A 7,296-nucleotide genomic window follows, 5' to 3' on the forward strand; every position below is an offset into this window, starting at 1 on the left:
GTTGTATTGTAGACATGTGGTGACCGTAGGTTTCCCCCGAGGTTACCTATTGTTTTATCTTGGTTTTCGGGTGTCAAACATTGATTACGTTTGAACCTTTTAAACCGGTGATATCTTATTTTTTCTTGGGAAGGGAAAAAGTAAGCAAAACCCTTGAGAATCGAGGTCCGGGAGTTGTTTTCGCTACGGGAAGGTGTTAGGCACCCATAACGACTATAGTATCCTATAGGAACCGTCTTTAATTTCTACGCGCGCGCTTTATTTTTATATGCTATTTTGGAATGTTATTTACACCTAAAGTTTGCTAAATGAAGAATTGGAGGGAGAAGAATGTTTTTGGATTTTTATTTTAGTTGAATTGAAGGAATTTTGTTCCTTGCCTACGTACCCGTTTAAGGGATCAAATCAACCGTAGTTCTCTTCCAAAAATGTTTTTGTTTTTGTTGATTGATTTTAAGTTTGAAAATTGGAATTTTGAAGAATGGAGATTGAGAGGCCTTAAAGGCATGAGAATTTAAGAAAAGAGTGAGGTTTGATTAGTCATTTTGCAAAATATGGTCTAAGTATGATTAATTTTCATTAAAATTTGATTAAGAAAAAGAAAGGGAAAATTACAATGGGATTTTGATCCCAAGGTTTATTTGGAAAATGGTTTGAGTGAAGTTTGTTCAAGTTTTTTTGGAAAATTGATTTTTCTAAGTGTAAATCCTAAGCATACATCTAAACATTCAATCCTAAACATACATCTAAACATGCATAGTCTAAGCATACATCTAAAATATCTACGTGATGTGTGTGCATGTGTCGGTGCTTGTGTCGGTGTACATTATTAGAGTCCATTGTCCTTATTACATCATGCCCTAGTTACATTCTATGGTCTTGCAAGAAACTTAAAATTGCATAAAGGTAAAGTACAAAAAATCCTAAGTTTTTTTACATTCTAACTCTTGGTAAAAATTAAAGTGCAAGAAATTAAAGCTATAGCCACAAGATGGAAACAAAAGGGTTAGTGAACCAAAATGCATGAAATGATAGAAATGTGGCGTAAAAGAAATGGTAAAGAGCATAGAAACATTGAAAATACAAGAGGCAAATTCACATATGGCATTTCACACATCTTGGAAGCAAGAATTTCAGCCAAGTCATAGAACAAGAAAATTGTAATTAAGCACATATTTGAAGTATTTTTTAAGGCAAGAAAAGTATCAAAACATAGGGTAGAAAAATTCCATCATAACATTCATTTAGAATCATTTTCAAGTGCAAGAAAAATTAACCAAATCACAAGTAAAAGATAGAACAAATTTACAAGGCATGGCGCCTATTTTTTTGGAGCGTTTTTTATAGGCAAGAAAATTATCAAAGGCAAGGAAGATTAAAATGTAAAAAAAAATGAGTATATCCACATGCTTAAACTAAATCATCATGAATATTGTAAAATGTTGATCCAATGGTCCTAGTATCATAACAAATTTCCTAAGTCATGATACAAGGATCAAAAGGATCAATATATCACAATACTCGTAATAATTCACATGAGCATACTCAACGTATTCATCTCTACATTTTTAATCAACAATTAAGAACAAATATTCAAGAAACAAAAAAAAACCTAACAAACATATTCTTTTTATGCTTTTTCAGAGGTAAAACAACGAGTAAAAGATTAGGAATATTCGCAAGAACATAGAAAAAACTCATGGAGATTTTTGGGGAATTTTTTATATAAACAACAAGTACACAGGGGGTACAGCAAGCCTACTGGGGGGTGAACTAGCAAAAACATAGTGAAATAACAGAAGTATAAACGCAGCCTGGGCCTTGCAAAGTCCAATTATGGTATGGGTTCATGGGTGGAAAAAACGGGTCAAAACCATGGGTTTGTGGGTAGTATTTGAAATTAGTTAGGATCTTTTCTTCTTCATTTTCTCAAACGCGTGAAACATACAAACATACAACTAAACTTCATCTCTCCCAAATCATTCTTTCCCTCTAATCAAACGATAACACACATAATTCACAGCTTAATTTGATGCAAGGAAAAGGGAACGTCGAACTCGCATATGAACCAGCAACAACACGGATTGAAACAAAAGCTGAAGTGGTGGTACCTTAGAGCTTGTTGTAGCGGCTGCAATGGCGGAGAATTGAGGAGGAATGGGGATGTTATCGGAAAAAGACTTGATCTGATCGGCTTGACGGAGAGCGGCGGATTTGATCTCATCTACTTTCTTGAAAGCTTCGGCGGCGAGTTCTTTGGATTTCTTGGCAGTTTTGGAGACGAGATCGGCGATTCGAGAGGTGGCGGTTCGCGGCGGAGATTGTTCTGTTTCTGTTTCCTTGATTCTGTTTGATCCGTTCCTCCTTCTCAATTCTGGATTCGAATTCGCTGCTGCTATAACTGAAAAGAATCGTGGTTTGAATCAGACATGTTGCTGGATTCTGATTTGAAGGTGTTGTTGCGGTTTCAAGCTTCTTCCTCTTCTTTGATGTTGATTCTGGATTTGTTCTGTGCTTCTTCTATCTGGATCGTTTATGGCTCCGAAACGAACGTCTTTCTTCTTCCTTCTCTGCGGTTTGAACCTTCGAGGCTGGAAGCTTCAATTCGCCCACATTTTGTTCGGTCCAGCTAGCCTTCTTCCTCTTCGAAACAGGTTCCGATTTGTTGATGATTGGAACGGTTACGTTTTGGTCTGTGTCACCGAATTGGAATTCGAAGATGATGGAATTTGGAGGTTTGGAACGATTGAAATTGAGTTTGGACAATGGCAATTTGTGATGAATTTTGGTGATGAGTGTTGATGATGATGAAGGTGGAAGAAAGGTTGTTGTGGTAATTTTTGGAGGTTGAAAATGGAGGTTGAGAGTTAGTTAGGGTGGTTATAGGTGGAGGAGGAGGTTGTTATGGTGGAGAGAGAAAGTTGTTATGGTGGTGGAAGTGGTGGAGAGAAGTGGTTATAGTTTGTTAGAAGGGAGGGAAAAAATGAGAGAAAATAAATATGAATTTTTGTGGAATTTTGTAAAAAAGTGATTGAATCATGAAAATTGACCATAGGTTTGACTTATATAGGTGATGTGGTAAGCTTGGACCAATGAGACAATGCCATGTGTACTTGGACTTGTAACAAACTCTTAAGGACCAATAGCACTTGGACACGTGGCACTTGGACTCTAACAAACTTAAAAGGGATTACAATGTAAATAACAAAAGTACAAGGACCGAAATGAAAATTAAAACTAAAATTGAATTGAAAAAGTAAATTGAAAATTAACGTAAAGCGAGACGATTAAAAACAATAAAACAGATAAGAGATTTTACGTGAAATGACCAAAATGCCCCTAGGGACTAAAATGACTCGAAATGACTCAAATGCAATTTTAAAATGGATTTTTTAACAAGAAATTAAAGCAAGAATTCATACAAGCGAATTAAAGGACTCAGAGGTATTTTTTTAGAATTTAAACAGGGTTTTAACACATGAAAAGACTAAAATGCCCCTAGGGGCAAAACTGACTCAAAATGACTTCAAATGCGATTTTAAAATGGTTTTTGATATAGAATGAAACAGAGACTTATTCAAACCAAGTAAAAAGACTTCAAACAAACTTTTAAAAGACTGAAAGAACTTTTGACATAGGAAATGACTAAAATGCCCTTAGGGGCTAAACTGAAAAAAAATGACTCAACTGATATTTTTGAAATGAAATTTGACATGAGATTGAAACAAGGACCTATACAAACCAATTTAAAAGACTCAAACAATTTTCAAGGATTAAAATGAGTTGAATGCAGGAAATGACTAAAATACCCTTCTGTGTGAATTTTGCAAACAATATTGAAATAAAATGCAGAGAAAGATGCAATTGATCAGAGACATATCAAATGACTTAAAATACAAGAAAAGAGGAATTGAATTAGTATTTTATGTGTCCAAAATTAGGGTATAACACCTATAGCCTAGGATTAGGTAGAACTCACTGAGACATTATGTCTCATACCAATCCTTATTTGTTTCAGATAAACAGGTTGGATGGCAAGCTAGTAGCCGAATGGATGTTTCAGCAAGTATTCGTTCATACCCGTTGCAGGAAGATATGGATATTCAAGGACATATTCATTATTCTTTAGAAAAGTTGAGTTGTATTATCATTGTGCGAACGCATATTGTTGTATAAGATATTTATTCGAAGTTTTAATGTTGTAAATTTTAATGTATCCAGTACTAAACTAATGCACATGCTAAACTTTCTAGATACGTTTAGTGTGGGTGTTACAGAATAACTTTTGAATTATTGCTAACACTATAGTAGATTTTGTATTGTGTTAAAATATTTCCATTAATTAAGCATATTATCATACACATGTCGTATGTGTATCGGATATCGATGCATATCAGATATGGGGACACGGGGCGCGACAATTCTCATGGAACAAAAGCATATGATGTTGTATACTTAAAGGCTACATAATCGCCCCCTCACCCTCAAGATTGAAATATATATGTTCCACCTTTAAGTTTTGTATATGCTCTTTTTTTAGGGGTATATCGTATATTCCCTCCGATTATATTTATAAGCAAAAAAATTATTTTTTAGGTTCATTGAATACCTAATGTATTTGACCTATATTATATACCAAATATATTAGGTATTTGATGAATTTATTAAGTCATTTTTTGCTTATAAATGTGACCGAAGAGAATACACTTGTTGATAGTTAATCATTATTCAAAAATTCATGCGGTTGGATTTAATGGCCATATCGTTGGGTTTTAATTACAACATCACCACTTATTGTAATGCAAGTATGCAACATTTTAATATGAGCCATTGAATTAGATTTGATGATTGTGGTTTATTCCCCTTATATATGTATGAAAATGCTAACTAGTGCCTCTGAGACAATAGTTAGAAAAATTAATATAGAAGTTTTGCATTGAAAAGTGATAAAAGGTAGTAGGTTCAACTTTTTGAAAGTAAAAAAATTGTTTTTTTCAATAAAAAAATATTATATTTTTTACTTTGTTAATTAGTGCCTCAGAGGCATTAGTGAAAAAGTTTAAATTTTCGCCCCCCTTAATGAAATTTCCTGGTTTTCGTCCCTGCTAATTCTAGAGGCGTATGTGCTTTCAGAGAATCCCATATCAAGTAAGAAGAGATTCAATGATCCATTACATATATATTCATAGACTAATATACATATACTCACATTACGCGTTGAACAAAATCCTATCAACAAACACAACATTTATGTAATGTGCACAACTCAAAACGTGAACTTCCCTTAAGAAATCAAGATCTGCTTGAGTGCCACTAGATTTTAATTGTTTCATTGCGATAGCTTGGCCATCTTTAAGTAATTCCTTTGTGAACCACATCAAATCCACCTTCCGCAAAACAAAACAAAAATACAAAGGTGAAAACATGTTAGTAGTTCTTCTTCGATCTCTTTGTAAGAAAATCGTCTAGATAAATTTCCAAATTATATAGGTGCGAAATCCTGACACATGATCACATATGTAATAGATCACATGAAACTCTACGATTCTTTATGTTTCGATGACTTGTTATTATTATTGTTGGAAGATGTGTGGAAATTGAATTAAAACACTAAACACAAATTCTCATGTTGGGTAGAACTAGTGTTGTGTTAATTGAAAAAAGTGAAAGCCCCACATCGAATGGAACACACACATTAGTAGTGTTTATATAATTGGGGTGTACCTCTAATGGGGTGCATAATCATGTGAATGAAGTAAGCACTAAAGAAAATGTATATTTATATATTTTATTATTTGGAAAATGATAAATTAAATAATTAATTTAGAATATATTTTATTATTTGGAAATGATAAATTAAATAATTAATATATTTTATTATTTGGAAATGATAAATTAAATAATTAATTTAATCATTATTAATCATTATTAGAAAATGTTTTCTAAGTCCCCAAGCTTTGCTAAAATATTTTGGAACGCAGTCAAAAATATTTTGGAACACAATCTGCAATATTTTGGAATGCAATCTGTAATATCCCGCCTGACAGTGTCGGTATATTACCCGTTGACCGTGTCAGATGAATTTAATTCATGGAAAGTAAGTTATTGGAAATATTTTAAATGACATGTCAGCTATTTACGGGACAAGTATCAGAGTCGTTTTAAACACGCAATAACCAAGGGTAATATGGTAATTTCATGTGGGAAGGATATTTATTTGATTTTATCCCAAAAATATCTCATTTCTTGTTTCCTTTCTCTCTCTTCAAGTGTTGGCAAACATTTCTCCTCCTTCTCTCTTCTCTCTCACGCCTCTTTTTCTCTTCCTCACCACTAAGCCTTCCAAATCTTCTTCCTCTCAAGACAAGCTTCTATTTGTGTATTCTATATATGATCTTCTAAGTTATTGGAAGCTTGTATTTGTTTGATTCTTCAAATCCCAACTTACCAAAACCCTAGATTTATGAATAATAATACATCACAACTCATTCATACATAAAATTACATCCTTGATATCCATAACGTCCTGCAACTTTACGAACGAACCCTTGAAGTAATATCCATCCGGCTCCGAACGTGCAAAAACATCCTGCTTATCTGAAACAAATAAGGATTGGGATGAGACATAATGTCTCAGTGAGTTCCCCTAAATCCTAGGCTATAGGCAACCTCAAGGGGAAACCTACGGTCACCACGTGTCTACATTACAACCTGACGGTTGATTATACGTGTGTGGGGACTTGCATACTTAGACGGTAGTGCATACTAGAGCCGTCATAGTCTTATCTCACTTGTTATAGGCTTCACTTCCTAAACGTGTCATGGCGGTCGAGGGGAACCTAGAACCGCATTGTCAAGGATACACTCAATGTATCGAGGCCTAAACATAACATATTCATGGCACGATTCTAAACCGAACGATTAGGGGAAATCTAAAATCGTCATCGGTTTCATATTCTTTACTTGCTCTACTCATATCTTGCTCTTGCCTAAAAGCATCTTGTTCTAAAACATAATCATACATAGGCTCTTCATGAGCGTAACATAATCGTGCATAGGGACATACTCATAACATACATGTCGTACATAAGTTCATTTATTAAGTTAGCGTTGAACAAACATTATCATCTTGGTTCATTTTACGGAAAGTCCCGGGTGGAGTAACCCCGAGTACAATCCCATCATGACCGATGTACGTACATCGGACTCCCTCAGTGACATGCGGGTCCCTTACGGCTTAAATCGTTCTCATAATGAGAACCCCTTGAATCCATACCTTCATGGATTGCAAGAGAC

The sequence above is a fragment of the Medicago sativa genome, chromosome 4 (genome assembly GCF_051527215.1).
Source record: "Medicago sativa cultivar Bolivia chromosome 4, Bolivia_mono, whole genome shotgun sequence".
Taxonomy (NCBI): domain Eukaryota; kingdom Viridiplantae; phylum Streptophyta; class Magnoliopsida; order Fabales; family Fabaceae; genus Medicago; species Medicago sativa.